Below are 16853 nucleotides of genomic sequence, written 5' to 3' on the forward strand. Positions count from 1 at the left end.
CCGAAGTTTCCCCTCAAAATTCCAAACCAGTTGCCAAAATTGAAAGCTTATAAAAAGATGCCACGCACTTTCGGCCTCCCGGAGGTGGCGCTATGAGGGTGACGGAGTTAATTAGTGCCTGTAAAACGCCGCGTGTGAGCTCATCCGAGAAGTCATGCTTTGCACACATATTATTTATAGCAGAACTGAGGCGTGCACGGTGTTTGCCATTTTCTTCTTTTTAAGTAGGGGGACTTCAAAAAGTCGTGGGCACCTCCACCCCCCAGGCAAAGAGCAGTGAGCAGGCATCAGGGCGCCGGCGGGAGGCGTACGCACCGACCACGCGTGTCCCGGCGCAGGTGCGGGGGGCGACGGCGGCCCCTCCGCAGCGTCCGCTCGGGAGGAGAGTTCCCGGCTAATCTTGGGATGCCTTGCAGATGCAAAATGTGTCTCTGGCCAGCAGGAGGAAGGAAGAGGAAGTGAGAGCAGCGGCAGCCGGCGGCGCAGCAGCCGGCCGACCCGGAGTGTAAGTGCGTGTGCTCGGGCGGGCGAGGACGGGTGAGGATGGGCAAGGGATAGAGGGAGAGCCGCTCACCCCGCCGTGGCCCCGAGTTGGGCGACAGATCCTCCGGTCCCACTTCAGTGATCGCGGGGTCGCCAGAGCTCTGACTGCTGGGAGCCCTCGCCACTGCCGCCGCAGTCCTGAGACCCCGGGCAGGTTCGTAAAGTTTCCTGGGCTGGCGCGGCGCCCTGACTCGCTGACCTCAGGGCGGCCGGGAGCTGGGGTTGGGGCAAGGAGGAGGCGTCCAGCTCCGGGGGACGCTGGGCGCCGCGGGGACACTTTTGTTTCCTCCCTGGGGGCGCCGCGGCGCAGGCGGGGGTGGCCGCCGGGCTCGGCGGGGTGAAGGCTGGGGGCGCGCCGGGGCGCTCCGCAGTTGGGGAAGTCAGGGCAGGGGGGCGGCGGGCGGGGAGTGGGAGCGGAGGGAGGGAGGGGCGCCGAGGAGGGAGCGCAGGGCCCGCGGCCAGGGAACCCGCAGAGACGTTTCGGCCAGGGCGGGCTGGAGGGGGCCGGCAGAGGGTTGTGCTGCTGGCGCCGCGGGAATGGGGACAGGGAGAGTGTGGGATTGGGGGATTGGAGACCCGAGAGGCTGCGCGGGAGAAGGGACTGGCAGCTAGGACTCCCGGTTTTCCTCTGGCACTCGCAGATGGGAGGGGATCCCCCGGCGAGCGTGCTCCGGGGAGGGGGCGGTGATGGGCTAGAGGCGTGGAGGGCCCGGAGGGACGCGAGGGGGCGTTTGGGGCAGCTGGGAGCCCCGGGCGACAGTTAGTAAATACCCGCCGCTCGGGGACACGGTGAAGTCCCCGCTGGGACCGGGAAAGGAGGTGGGGGACTTTGATGGGTGATCCTGGCGTCAGAGAGGGGGCGCACCGGGCGCGCCTTCAGAGAAGGGAGGCAGCCGAGCTCGGGGGGCCCTGGAATCCGAGCAGAGAGGGGCGGCCGAGATCGCGACAGGAGCTTTGAGGAAGAGGAAATACAGAACTCAGCCGGCCGGGGGGTGCGCGCGTGTGTTTGGGGTTGGGAAGTCCGTGTGGTGCCGCGGGCGCGCGCGAGGGCGGTGAGCGTGCGTGTGTGTGTGCGTGTGTGTGTGTGTGTGTGTGTGTGTATCTGTGTGTCTGTGCGTGTGTGTGAGAGAGGGAGAGACCTCGAGGGGCTCTGGAGCCCGGGACTCCCCGCCGAGTGACCCTCTGCCACCTAGGGGCTGTTTGCAATTGGCTGCTCGAAGCAGGGGGTGTTGGCGGCAGGACCTGCGTTGACCTAAAGCCGAGCACTTGGCCCCCGCGTCGTGACTCGCCTCTGCGGGCCTCTGGACAGCTCCGGAGACTCGCGGGGCATATTTTGTGATGCCCCAGTGCCCCAGACGTTGGGCCTGCTAAGACCACTGGCCATAAATGATGCGGATCTAGTTCGTTATATTTAAGATTTCAGAGAACCTATTACAAGGGTTTCTGCCTCTGGAGGCAGAGGCCACAGGCTCCCCATTTACTGCTGCCAGTGACTTGAGGGTGGTGTGGGTGGGGCAGTGGAAGCATTTCTCAGTTGTCGTTCTTGGTTTGTTTGTTGGTTTGTTTTTGTCTATAAAATAAAAGTAATTAATGACCTGTATTTATATATCAGCTCTTTGAGGATAACTTTGGGAACTAGACAGGGCTAACGCCACTTAGGTTCACTTTTAAATCGAAAAGGTGTCAGCAACTATTACTACGGGCCTCCCTGGTCATGGTTTTCCATAATATCTCCCCTTCATACCTACTTCCCAAGGTTGTTTCAAGGATTATTGTCCCCCAGTTTACAGAACTGGTGAGTGTGCGTTAGAAGATCAGATCCCCAGCTGCCAAGTAGCAGGTTTTTTTTTTCCCCATGTAGCTGACCTTCTGAACTTGCTCTTTACTACAATACATTTCCTTTCTCTTAAGGACTGTGGTTAGATGTGCATGTTGCTTTCTTACTACACTTATTACCCAATTTTGTTTGTTTCTAATTAGATGGATTGGATGTTCTCTGGGGAAATTGTGAGGGAATGACCTAGACTGTTGGGACTCTGCAGGGGGAATGGTGTCAGGAGGGTAGGGAACTGAGGAAGAAGCTTGGAGGTGTCAAGGAGGGGCAGGCTGGGAGGCTGGTCCAGACCTGGGTCTGGTGGAATTCAGGACCTGGAGCAGTCACTGGGTTGCAGGATGGGTGGTCCTATTGATGGTCTTACGCCCCCCTCCCCCCTTTCCCATTTCTCATCTCCCTGCCCTTCTTGACTATAGCAACTCTGACTGCCTTACATTCTCCGTTTTCACCAAGTTCTCTCTCCAGGGACTTTGCACAATTTATTCCTTTTGCACAAGGAGCTTCTCCCCACATGTCCAGATGGCTCACTCCATTCCCTCCTTCAGGTCTCTGCCCAGTTGTCAGTTTACAGGAGGGCTTCCCTGACTACCTCATATAAAAGAACAACCAGCCACTCCCTGGTCCTTTTAAATCACTCAGTTTTCCCTCTTAGCACTTATTACTCTCTGGCATTACATATTCATTTGTTTGTTTGATTATTCCTTGTCTCTCCCATTAGAATAGAAGTTTCACAAGGACAGGAACCTTGCCTTATTACAGGTCCAGAACCTGTACTGGTTCCCACATAGTAGGTGTTCAATAAATACTTGTTGATTGGCTAAGATATGCCTTATGGGAGAGGCTCACCAGGGAAATATACCAGGAAAATACTGCAGCATCAGGGGCAAGTAAGAAGTCCAGGTAATGGGCTTTTTCTTTTTCTCCCCTGTCCTCTCTCCATGTCCAGCCACACTTCTTGCATATCCCATTCTACCCTGAGTAAACTCGTCTCAGAATTTCAGCCCGAGGAAAGGATCAGAGAGGTGATTCCTTGGGAGAGTGGAAAACCAGTACAGCTTATTAATAACACACAGCAGCTTCAGATCTGGTGTCTGTTTCATCACTCTCCTTGGAGAATGTCTTTTTAAAGCGTGTGTTGCTTTAGCCAAAGAAAGACTCCCCTGGAAAGAAGGGCATTGCTATGAGTGGAGTGAAATCAGAGATATCTACTGTATCCCACTCCACTCCCCCAGCAGATGGGAGTGAAGGAGAGGAGAGGAGGAAGGGAAGAAGGAGAGGGAGACAGAAAGGAATTGGGTGGCAGATGCTGGGGAGAAGAGAGATGAGAAATGCCCAGGAGAAGCAAAATGAAAGAGAGGAAACAGATGAGGGTCTTCTACAGTGCTGCTAAATCATAAGCATCTATTAAATTGAGAAAGGGCAGTGTTTGAGTGTTTTAAAATAATATACCCCCTTTGGGTGTTGGGTGTGAATGGGTGGGGAAAGGTGGAGGAACGGAGTGCTTCAAGGAAGCCCTTGAAGAGAGGATGTGGCTGGGGGCGTGCCAAGGGGCTCTGAGCACACACTTTGCTGACATTATCATCTTTCTTAACACGGAAGGTTTAGCGGTAACCATTCCTATGGAGGACATTTCCTGTCTGGATCTTAGACAGTGGGTACCCTTGAGGTTTCCAACTGAAGCCTGCAGCCACTTTTCAGCGCTTGAAACGATCCAAGTGGATAGTTTGGTTTATAAGACATTCATTTTGTTGAACTTAGAAAAGGTGGGGAATTACTAAACTCTCTCTGCATCACAAAGCCTCAAGTGTTTGCTGCTCATTACACAACTCCAGTTCTGCTTCTTCTAGTCGACTAGTCTAGTGTTTTTGAAGCTTAGGCTTGCAACCAGGAATATCAATCATAATATCAATTTATTAGGCCCATACCAGCAGTTGAAAACATGAAATAGAAGAGAGTACGATGGAAAATCAAGTGTTTTACAAAACAGACCCCAAATCTTAATGTCAAATGTATCACTTAATGTGGGTCATGATGAAAAACGCCTGGTTTAATAATTCTGGAGGCCCTAGGAATGTACATTTTAAAACATTTGCCCGGGATTCTGATATAAGTGGTTCATAGGGCCATACTTTAAAAAACAGTTAGCTCCCCGCCTCCCTTACAAAATGCTATTGGTTTAATCTGCAAGAGATGCTATTACCAAATGTTGAATCAGATGTAGTAAAAGCATCAGCCATTGACTTAACGTTTAAAATACTACTGTTTATAGAACTTTATGGTCTGCTAGGCCCTGAGGCTGCCATCTTGGTGAAGCTGGAGATCCAAGTGTATGTTTTTCACTTTAATGATATGGAGAGGCGGAAGAGTATCTGTAATAACTCTTTAACTTAGAATAAAATGAGTGAAAATACTCCTTTCTGGCCAAGTTTTAGTTTAGAGCTTTTGAGGTCTTTAAGCTTTTGGGATCTTTGGAAGTTTACTCCACTGAACTTTTCCTTTCATATTTCACGCCTCACAGTCCCCATATGCATGATTTTAATTACTTTCAGAGGTTTGCAAAGACAGAAGTAATCTCTTCTGGTGGCAGCCACACTGCTGTGATACACAATTAGATTAAGCTTCTTAGCTGACCAGGGCTTGGGACTGGCCAACCAAAGAAGAAAAAGGCTGAGAACTTCAGCACTGTCCTAAAACATCAGGATTTTGAAGACTGGCCATCCAGGGGACAGAGTGTGGCTTACATAAAATGCGTGTGGCCCATGAAAGCCTTTGATTATGCCTAGCACAGCATTTTTAGGTACAGCAAAGCCAGCCTGCAAGCACAAGGCAATACTGGTTGCAGTTTTCAGTTCCCTGGATGATTTGGGTTGTCTGAGTGTCAACAATTGGAACTTATGGAGAATAGGCAGAACGGAAGCTCTCAAACTGTGCTTATGATCCATGATTAATTTAACTTGTGACTTTGTACTACGCTTTCTAACCTTTCGCAGGATACGTGCAGGTCTGTTTGAGCAGAATTTTGTCACTGGCCTAAGTTGGGGTGAACAGCCAAGTATCCAGTAGGAATCCATGTGGGAGAAGGAATGCTAGCTCATCAAACAGAATTAACCACGCAACAACCTGGCCTAGTACTGAGTAGAGAAATTAGTCACATGTATAAATAGAAGGAGATGATGAGTCTCAGTCAGTGTTCTAGGCCCCCACGAACACTGATTTCCAGAATCTGAGCAAGATTATTATTGGAACCTCAATTTTAGAAATTGAGGCTACAGTTTCAGCTATTTTAGTTCTAACACAATGCAGGGAACAAAACTTTCCTCAGTAGAAAACGCTGGAAAACGTACTACATGCTGGACTCCAGGACTGCTGTGGTTGGGTGGGTTGTACTTGCTGGGTAAGGAGCGGTGGTATGAGGGCATCAGGTTGGAGTAAGCCCTGACTGAGCATTGCTCCAGCGGGCTTGGAGTCACAGGATCCATGCAGCATTTTCCTCCTTGTGCTGACAGCTGACATGCTTCCTCCTGGGATGCTGTTTCGGAAATGGTGGGGAGGAACTGGTACAGTATTCTTATCCCATTTTATAGAAGTGGCTTGGAGAAATGAATTGTCACTGGTGTATTTGGAGAGTAGATCTGAGCCTACACCCACCTTTTCTGACTCTTTTTCCTCTGCTGTTTCTTTGCTATGCCCCATGATGCCTGTGTTGAATTCTTCTTGTTGGTTCTCCTGGACTAGCCTGGTCTGAGGCCAGCATAGTTCCCCATGTTGAGCTACGCTGCTGCCCATCCAGGGAGCCCTTCACTCCTGTATGCTGGTAGAAATGCCCTGGCTTCTGACGGCTGTGCTCTGGGTTGCCATGGCACCTAGGGACTGGTCTGCCACCACTGAGGCCAAGTTCTTCAGTGCCTGTCTTTGGATATCCCATTCCAAAGCTGACCTCTTTAGTCCTGGGAGTCAGAGATCCTTCTCTCAGGGACTGCATGCTCGTCACCCAAGCTCATGATATTGAAGCGTATAAACCAGAATGCAATTCATTAATCAAAAATGAGAATGATGTTTACCAAGGGAAATAGACACATATTCTTTAGCCAGCATTCTTTTTTCTCTGTAGATGAGTTATGGTGAAAGCAAAAGCATGGAACCACTTGGTGGAGGTGGGAGGAGGGTACCAGTTTGGGGGAGGGAATAGGTTTAACAGAGCGTTTCCAGCTATACATAATTTTTGCTACTTCTCCTGCCCCATATATTAATACCAGCTGGGAACCAGAGACTGGAGTCTTTAACCAGGATGGTTTCTCCCTTGGGTGATACAGAGGCTACTGATTCTGTTTCTTCCTGCAGGCTATTGCCCATTCTGTGTTGACCCTTTATATCAGGTGGTCTCAACCTTGGTGCTGTTGACATTTGAGGCTGGATAATCCTTTGCTTTGGGGGGTGTCTCGTGCATCGTAGGATGTTTACTAACTTCTCTGGCCTCTACCTGCCAGATGCGGGTAGCAGCACCCTGTTGTGATAACCAAATATGTTGCCAGTTGCTAACCTCCTTCCCCTAGTAAGAACCACTGTTTTGTTTGGTTTTCTTGCATAAATTAGAACAATTGTGGGCTATCAGACATGCTAGACTTTTGACAGCAGTTATAAGCGCCCCAGTTTTCTGTTTACTGGTTATTCCTTTGCCCTAAGGTGGTTTATTCACAGATGAATGGTCTCATCCTTTATGTTCACTTATTTCCTCTAATTCTCCAAATTTCCTCTCTAGCTTCCTTTTCCTCTTGTAATTGCAATTGCCTTCCTAACCCAAATTGCTTTCAAGTCTGAATTTCATGTGTGTTTCTTCCTGGCACCCTCTGGTTGGGGAAAAAAGAACAACTGTAACTAGTGATTCTGTGTCTCAGTTTCCTCACAAGGTCTTGAACTTCTGGCCCCTGGTTACTGTGTTCGCTATAACCTCCACATAATGCGAGTAAAATAAATGAAATGAGGAAGGTGGTCGCAAAGCTCAGCTGGGCTCATTCAGAGGTCTTGGTCACAAGATTAAGGAAATGTCTGCTTGGGAATGAGTTAACAGGCTGAAATGCCTCCTCTGCTGGTAAAATACACCTTGGCTAGTTGGATAGTAATAGATATGGATGTTCCATTAGTGTGACCAGGACATTGCTTTAAGGTACTGCAGTATGTGGAGTCCTTTTCCACTTTGTCCATTAGATTCTGTCCTAATCTTGCCACATTTGTTTTCTTATGTAATTATCTGTCAACCTTTTATTTACTTTTCCTATTGGGCTGCTGTAGCAGTGCAGCATCTAGTGGCTTAAGGGATGTAGAGACATTGCCAGCTTGTGTACTAGCTGTGTCTCCCCAAGGCAGCCGGCTTCTTATAAGTCACAGCCCTATAGCAAACCTCCACCCTTCCTTCCGCCCTTTGTGCCTTTTTTTTTTTTTTAAGGTTGAGATTGCATTTAGAAAGCCAGCGTTTTATGCTGTGGGGTTCTGTGGCTGAGCAATCCTGGATGAGCTATATTTTCCAGGCTGCTACACACAATTAGCCTTAATTTCGAAGCGTAATGCATTTCAAAATAATTTTTTTTTCTGTTTTCAGGCTCTTTAATCCAAATGCAGAGCCACAGCTGGCTTTGCCCTTGGCCCCCAGAAGGCATGTGGCTTGGGAGGTAGAGCCAGTGGAGAGACTTTGGTTAGATTGCATATTTTTGGCTGAGTGAAGAGTGAATTCCAATAACACTCAGTAAGGCTGGTTTTCACTTGACTCCTGCCCACCCTCACCAGTGTCCTGCCCCATCATTTTCATAGCATTTTTACAGTGGACCATGTGCCCTAGTTATTCCAACTGTGGACCACTCCATAAGAAGTTGACCAAGTATTCAAAATTTTCAATTTGGGGAAATAGTACTGATCCTTTCATACACTAAATAGTAAACGTGTGTTGTCTATGTCTGCGTGTGTGAGAAAGATACACACACACACACACACACATCCATGTAGCTCTCCTAATACTGAAAGGTCTTTAGGAGCAAAGAAACTATTATATCACCTGTTAAATGCTATTTTCTCCAGTGCTTATCACTTTTATAGCAAGTCAGTATAAATCACATTAAATCAAAACTTTTTTCAAGGAATGAATATGTTTCCATTGTCCTTAGACTTACTTTACTGCCAAGAAGTGACTTCAACTCATTAGAACTACTTTCTCTACTGTCCATTCTTTGAGAATTGGATTAATATGAGAGAAGCATAATAAAGATGTATTTATTAATTGTAGTATATATTTAAAATGTGTGCCTTATACTTAAATAAGCATATAAATATTTTTAAATTGAAATATTGGTGGGCTTACAGCACCCATCATAATACTTCACTCATTCATTCATTTATTCAGCAGCCTTTTTGATCACATTTTATGTCCTGTATTCAAGTCTCTTGATGGTCCTTATAAGACCCACTTCATATAAGCAGTGTGGTGAGGGGGGCTGTAGGAGAAACAGGTCCATTAATAGATAGTCATAATAGAGTGTGATAAATGTGTGTTTAGAGTATGTGTAGATCACAGAGGAAGGAGTTCACGATGAAGTGACTGAGAAGGATCTAGAAAGCTGAGTGTTAAAAGAAAGAACCTGATAAGTCCAGGGAATACAGCCATCAGGGTAGTGGGGAGAAAGAGAGAGGCCTTGTTTCAACTCTTCTGGGAGCTGGGCATTTGGATTGAGCGGAAAAAAATGCTAAAGGATTTTAGGCAAGGAAAAGACACAATTGGAATTCAATAAGAAATATAAGTCCCAAGGCCATATGGAAGATAGATTAGATGGTATAGCAGGAGGGAGGTGCCAAGGAAAGATGGAAGCTCTTAGCCCCTTCCTTCTAGGCCTCCCTGAGTAAACATACAATCTTGGTCAAATGAACAAATAAAGCAGCGTGCTTCCTGTGTAAATGCAACTCCATCTTCAAGTCTGAGTAGTGGGCCAGTCCTCTTCCTTTAAAGAGACAACTTCCAGAGGGCCAACCCCTCTGCCCACAAGCTGGATGCAGGCCAGAAGAAAAGGATACTGACATTAACAAAAATAAAAGATTTGGTGGCTGAATGGATTTGGGAAAAAGGGAAAAGTGTTTGAGTTTTAAAGCTAAATAAACACATACTTGTTGGTTGAGGGTTCAAATTATCTTTTGGACTTTCTTGGTTGGTTTTTGCACTTCTCAAATGGGCATAATGTAAGTCTCTACCTCTTGGAATTGCTGAAGTAATTAAATATAATAATAATTGTAAGGTAGGACACCCTGAAAGCATTGGGTTGAATTTGCTACTATTGTTCATTTATTAGCACTAATTCAATCATTTTTATTCAAGTTCTTAATTCAAATATCTTGCTAAAATTATTTAAAGACATACACGTATAATTTTATCTTCTTTAAGTAGCTTGGGGAATTCCTCCTAAAATCTTGACTAGACTGTTAGGTTGATTTACATATCTTTCCTTCAAGAATACAGGAGAAGTAAACTGCTGAAATGCAGGTCAGGGAAAATTACCATTGATTGTGAATTAAAACAACTGACATAACGAATCATGTTAGCAACGAGGGGTCCTCAAATAAAACCTCTTGTAAATGGACCTCTATCCCCCAGTCATTGGCAACTAACCTGGGATTTTACTGTTTTATTATTATTTTACTTTGGGTAGAGAGAATGGAGGTTGCCCTTGGGGGGTCTTTCCTTTTCCTTGAATGCAGTCTTCTGGGGGCTGTTTGTACTTCTCCAGCGTGGATGGGAGCCCAATGAGAAACCCGCAGTCTGTGGAGCAACGGTGGAAGAGCATTTGGCAGGAATTTAATTCGGTTGAACTGGGTTTCATATGATTATGTTGCATGTTAAGGAGTTAGCCTAATGGTTCCAATAACGCTTTGTAAATGTCCCTTTCTGAATCATTTGGAACTTCCTGTGAGTAGGGGATGGTTCAAGTGTTCCTTGGCAGGTGGGTGGTAGGAAAGTGTTAATTTTTCTTCTTTTATCTGAGCCTATACATCAGATTAGAAAATATTCTGGAGATGAAAAATAGAAAAATAAAAATAGAATGTCTATAACCCTGAGTGTACAGACCCAGTATAGCTTTGTCATCCCAGCAAGATTAATTGTACCAACTTTCTCTTTCAAAAGTGCTCCAGGTTGGACGATTCATTTTATGGCCACATAAGTAGAAGCCACCTGTTTCCATTTCTATTCATTCTCTCTGGCCATTGCCAGTTTATTTGAATGCCTTTTCTCCTTTCTGTTCCTTCAGGAAGGCAACGACTAGCTGACAGGCTCACCAGCTCATTAGGCAGTAGCTCATGTACCCGCCACTTGGTAATGGCTTTTATGGAGTGGGTCGAAAAAAAAATAAACGTCAATGTAGACACTAAACTGCCATGAAGCATGGGTGTAGGAGAGAAAAGTGCCGAATGAAAACCACTTCTCCAAGCTTGTGCTTGGAAAAGTATGGTCCCTGCACCCCTATTACTGTAGTCATGAAAAGTCATTTATTTAATCACTAGAATCAAATCTTGCTTGGTACCTGACAAATTATACACTTTCTTCAGTGTACAATAAAATTCCCAGTCACTTTCTCTTCTCCCAGGTAGGGTGATAAGTATGGATTTTTCAGCTGCTAGATTGTCAGTTGTGTGGCAGTGCCTCTTTACTATGTATCAGGATTAGTGTGGAGCTTTAAATAGGATCCAATGTTAAATAAATGTTTAAAGACCCATAAAAAAAGATTTATATAGTGAAATATAGATTTATAGTAAATCACTGGAGAATTATATCCATACCAAAATATGTATCAGATTAACAGTGGTTCAAACATATTAAATTCACCTTGGACCCATTTTACAGATGAGGAAATTTACATGTCAGGGAGGCTGGCTGCTCAGATCAATGAAAGGCCCAGAGAACTGGTATAATAGCAGTTTTAATGTTGATTTCACTCTTCTTTCAAAATCCAAGAATTTTCTGCAGTGTACCAAATGCTATACTCTCTTGCTGCCAATTCTCCATTGATTTGTTCAATTCATTTTTGCCTCAGTTGAACCCATTACACTGGAATATTGTATTTAGCTGGTGAAGGATGGAGAACAATTTGCTGTGAGAGCTTTGCTTCAGGAACGTGTCAAAGAGCACAGTCAGGGCAGCACACCGTTCATTACCTGAGCCAGGGCCAACCACCAGCAAGCTGGCAGAGAGAAGAGGGCAGGAATGGTGGATTTGTTTATATCCCCGTGAAACATCATTCCACCGTAGTAGTAGAAATTGTGTTGTAATTATTGCTGACTTCTTTAGGGCCATTCGAAATCATTCAGATATGCTGCTAGCAATTCTAGCATTTGAAAATGTCGTGCAACAGTCTGAGAACCAGCACTGGAGCTGAGAATGATAAGATGCATAAAGGTGTACAAAAATATAAGAAGTAAGTCATCATGGAAAACCCCAGGTCTGTTTTTATTTTGACATATGTCTTTCAGACAATGAACAGACTTTAGGGTAATTTTTCATAACAAGATCAGTGCAAGGCCCAGGGAAATGATATAATAGTAGTTTTAATGCTGAATGTCAGTCTTCTTTCAAAATCCAGGAATTGCATCAGGAAGAGTTGGGCTCATCCTTTTGAAGTGGTAAATACAAAAGAAGGTATCAGGGATCAGAAGCAGGGGAAGGAAAACTGCCATAGGACTTTAGTCATAGGAGAGGGATCAGAGTGTATTTTAAATTCTTGGTGACTACTGTGGTCTGCATTTGCCTCCAGTGTTTGCTTTTGAAATACTCTTTAATTCCTTTGTTCATCCACAAATATTTATTGAGCACCAGCCATGTACCATGGGTGTGCTAGGTGATACATAAACAACGGTGGGTCTCCTTCCTAGGGGAAAGAAATAGTCCTGTAGCTGATGTCATGGGCTGCTTAGACACCAGTGGAGGAAATATACATTAATCAAAGGATCACACAAATAAATGTAACATTTAAACTGTGCCAAGGGCTGTGGGGGAGAGGGGCCGATACTGGGAGAGCCTACAGCAGGGGCATTAATGTAATCAGGGAGATCTGGGAAGAGGAAGAGCAGACTTTATTGGGGAAAGAAGACTCCCTGTGGATGGTTAGCGTGTGTGAAGGTCATGTGAAGGGCGGACTTAGATGTTAAAGGAACTGAAGACGGGAATGCTGGGCAGGCAACTCTCCAGGCCTGGATTAGGCTGGGAAGGTGGGCTTATTGGGGCCATGGGTCTGGGCCTTTATCAAAAGAGCAATGAGAAATCACTGAAGTGTTTTACCCAGGGGAGTGATGTGATCACATTTATGTCTTGCAAAGATCTTTCTGACTTCAGTGTGTAACTTTCACATCATTTAAAACTGGTCACAATGTGACTGCACCATTATTACTTTTAGAATCTTGACAGTTTCTAAAAGAATCAATTGAGCCACTGGTGTCTTCTTCAAATTTTAAAGAGCAATTTAACTGAGTGATTTAGCATGGGTATTGCAACCACTTAAGAATGATAAAGTACCTAGTTCTGTGGTTCACAGACTTCAAAATGCCTAAGAATCGCTGGGGACCCAGAAACTGCATGTTAACAGGTCCCTCAGGTGATTCTGATGCAAGTGGTCCTGACTCCACTTTGAGGAGCCTCGTCCTAGAAAGTGCTAAGGAGTGAAGTAAGAACTATAAACCTCAAGGCAGAGCATTATCAGGCAGCCGGTAAAGGAGGGAACCTCTTTATTGTCTGGGTTTTAACTTGGACCAGTTCTCACCACACTGGCGGGATTTTCTTCCAGTGCACCTGAAATGGATTCTAAATCCTTTGAGTTTCTTCTAATTTATTTCCTAATCCTTTCATATGCAGCTGTTTTCTCAGATCTGTGGCTCACTACTTCTATGTCTCTGATATTTTACTTTTCATTTTGTCGCCATGTAGTAAGAATCTTCCTATATAAACCCCAAAGGCAGCTGTGGGGCAGGGAGGTGATGGGGAAGCCTGACCCGATGAGGAGGGTGGTGAGAAGCCCTTCCATGGAGTTTGCTTACTTCGCATCTGGAGCAGGACACTGAGCACGTTGTACAGGGAAGAGGCCAGCCCATAGTTGCCACAGTATGGAATTGTTTCCAGGGACATAAAGGGCCAGGGATACCAGGAGGATTACTCTCGGGAGGGCGTCTCCTTTAAAACTCCCCTGTTCTCTGGTGCCCTCTTAAAATCCTGCTCAGAAACAGGTCGTGAGGAAGAGAGTGGGCTCATGGCTGTTCCCCAGGAAGTGTAAGAGCCCAGAATTCCTTCTCAGATGAAATCAGGTTGAAATGAATATTAAGAGCAAACAGAGCAGAAAAATCACAGAAAAGGCATCAAGCACTTTTTTTTTTTTAATTTTATTTATTAAGCACTTTGGTGCTGAGAAGACAGAGTGAAGGCCCTGAACCCACATCCCGCCTTGGTCACATGACACAGCTCAGTAGTCACCTCCTCAGGGAGCCTTCCCTGATTTTCTGGTTTCTCCTCCTGGGACACACTGAGCGCTTCTCCGTGCTGGCATTTATAGTGCCTCTTTACACTCCGCTTCCTGTCTTTGTTCCTGAGTAGACTGGAGGTCCTGAGGACAGATATTCTCAGTGTTGAGCCCATAATAGGTGCTCAGTCAATGTTTGCAGGAGGAAGCACTATGATACACGTATGTGAGCACCACATCCTTTTGGAAGAGCCCTTTAAAATGGCTTCTTTGTCCCTGAGTCAGGGCCCCAGGGACACGTGATTCAGGGATGCCTGGCATGTACTCTCATCACATTCAGTTTTGCTGAAGACCAGTCCCTCCTGAGGTCACTGTGCTGGAGGCGTGGGCCAGACCAGATGTCAGATGTGGGAGGCAAAGGGCCGCTGGCTTTGCAGTGTCCTCATCCTGTGGTGGCATTGGTCACTGCTTTACTGTCCTTCCACTGGACCCAATTCTACCCTGCATGTAATGAACGTTCCAGAGGAGGCCACCAACATTGTCATCGCATTACTGTCTGCAGAAGTAGTTATATCTTGTGTGTCTGCTTGTAATTCTCTCCTAGTCACCAAAAAGTGTGTGGGGCAGAGATATTAGAAGAGCATAAGTTGGAAGAATGTAGAAAACATTTCTTGGCTTAAACCTTGAAACGTCTACCCCCTCTGTGCCTTCATCCACAGTTCAGCCAGTGTTGAATCTGGAGAATCTGTTTCTCTCTTCCTTCCTCCCAGTGCCTGTGGGCGACCAGGCATTCATGACACACACTGGGGGCTGGTATCCTTACCACATATGTGGTTACCTACATTTCATTTCTCATATTCTGAGAGCACCGTGGCCTTGATAATTTATGTTTGTAGGCTAAAATTGCACATTATTTTTCTAGCAGCTATCAAAGGATTCAGCTAGCAATTGAAACTTGATAGGTGTCGTGGCTCTTCATTGCTGGAACGATTTATCCTGATGTTCAAGTGCTGAGCTGAGCCCATTACTTTTAAGCCAAACAGCGCACATAGAGTAAACCCCAAACTTAAGTGTTCTGAGTTCACTCTGGAAGTGGAGCATATTTGGGCTGTTGGAGCTATATTCTCAGACCTTCCACAGCCCTTTTCTCCTTCAATTAAATAACCAAACAACTCCTGCTTCCCCCATGTGGGGACTGTGCCAGCTGCTGAGTGTGTCTATTCCAGCTATGCCTTCTGGAGCCAGGGAAATAACCACAGGGTGGGTTCGGGGACCCTCTGCGAGATGGATCTGAGCTGAAACTGCATTGATCACCTGAACTCCAAAAGCACCTTCTCTGACTGGTGGGCCACCAGGGACATTTTGGGTCTCCTGGAATTAGTGTTAGTTCAGAGTCTGTGACCAGTAATTCCCCAAAGGTTTGATTATTTCCTTTTTCCCACTGCACAGTCTCCCTAGTAAAAGGCTGCCCAGTCCCTTTGGGAGAAGACTGGGAAAAAGATTAACAGTGTATATTTCTGGCGATGTAGCAGGGTCCTTCCTCAAGGGGACCCAGGCTCCCTTTCATTTAAGGGATTTCCGGTCTATAAACTGGTTCAAGTTGGGGAATGGATAGAGGGGCCATGACTCTGTTTTATTGTTCAGGTCAGACTTTCGTTCCCTTGATCTAGAACTTTTCTGCTTCTACAGATCCAGTAAGAATTTACTATCTGTTTTACTTCTAGAAACATGATTAACTAGTCAATGCCATAGGTCTGTGCAAATCTGACTACTCTGATTGCTGCTTTGACTCTACTGTCTATATGGGAACCACGCCACACTAGAAGGTACTGAAATAGAGCCCTTGACGAGCTGGAGGCCTGACGCCCTCACTGCCTTAGACACTTTGCTGAGCTACCCTGGGGGAGTGACAGAGGCAGGATCTCCACAGCTACACAGATGGAGTTTGAAATTACTCATTCCGTACTTGCTGTGGGCAAATTCATGAAGCTCTCATAGCTTCCATTTCCTCTTGTATAAATGGAAATGGTGTCCATATAATGTCATGATAAAATAACACACATTGCCAAGAAACAGAGTTCCTTGACTCCAGCAGGTGTGCAATAGGTGTGAAAGGATATATACTTTTTGAACCTCTCTCAAAAATTGTGTGTTCAAAGGCAGTGATTGGTTAGAAGGGATGGAATTAGGAGTCACAAATGAACTCACAAGATGCACCATTCCTGTATCTTTCTGCACTCTTCAGTTTTGCTGACTCTGAAACACGTGCTCAGTTTTAACTTTTGTAGGAAAAAAAATGCCATTTCATTAGAATACGTTATGTCTACAAAAAAAATTTCATGACGTTTTCTGTTCTTTGCATTATAACTTAAAGTTCACTGTGTTTTCCACTACCAGAGTTTGATTCCTGGGTTTTATTTTCTTCTTTTTAGAGAAAATAAGGTTCCTAGGTCAGGGGACTTGCTCAGTACTTCCCTGATGCTGCGGGGAGTCCTGTTTGTGGACCCCATTTGTGAACTTCATTCATTGACTCATTCTTTAAACACTCGATGCCAGGGAAGTGGTGATACATAGGGAGTGACTTGCCTCCCTCCAGGCGGGGAGGAAGCAGTGATGGCCACACCAGTAATGCAGTGTGGCTGGTACTCTCATGCAGGTACCAACCACTGTCACCATTGGTCAATGTCCTGCTTCATGGAAGATGTTGTATCTCATGAGCTTTGTGGGCTCTGGTAGCCCAGGCATGGAATGCAGGATCAAGAAGTCAGAGTCTTGGTCCTGGGACTGAAACTGACTGTAATCTGTGCCCACCGTGATGGCCTCAGTTTTCTTATCTGTATAATATGGAAGAAAGGGGTCTAGACATAATCGATGGATCCAATCAAAAGTCCATGGATAGTCAGCTGCTTCAGAATCATCTTAGCAGTTACAAAAAATTAGAATGCGGGCCCTCAACACCAGAAATTCTGATTCTGGGTGGGTTCTAGAATCTGAATTTATAC

The 16853-nt window shown here is 45.7% G+C and overlaps 1 protein-coding gene across 1 annotated transcript in view; it reads left to right on the forward strand.

Annotated features, from left to right (window-relative positions):
• The first annotated feature begins 546 nt into the window (after nt 1-546).
• The window catches only part of ELMO1 (engulfment and cell motility 1), a 508334-nt gene continuing 492027 nt past the window's right edge, over nt 547-16853 (forward strand). Inside the window, exon 1 of the mRNA XM_057730899.1 lies at nt 547-697. The gene's annotated coding sequence lies outside the window, so the exon portion shown is untranslated. The remainder of the gene's footprint in view (nt 698-16853) is intronic.

The sequence above is a fragment of the Hippopotamus amphibius genome, chromosome 4 (genome assembly GCF_030028045.1).
Source record: "Hippopotamus amphibius kiboko isolate mHipAmp2 chromosome 4, mHipAmp2.hap2, whole genome shotgun sequence".
Classification (NCBI taxonomy): domain Eukaryota; kingdom Metazoa; phylum Chordata; class Mammalia; order Artiodactyla; family Hippopotamidae; genus Hippopotamus; species Hippopotamus amphibius.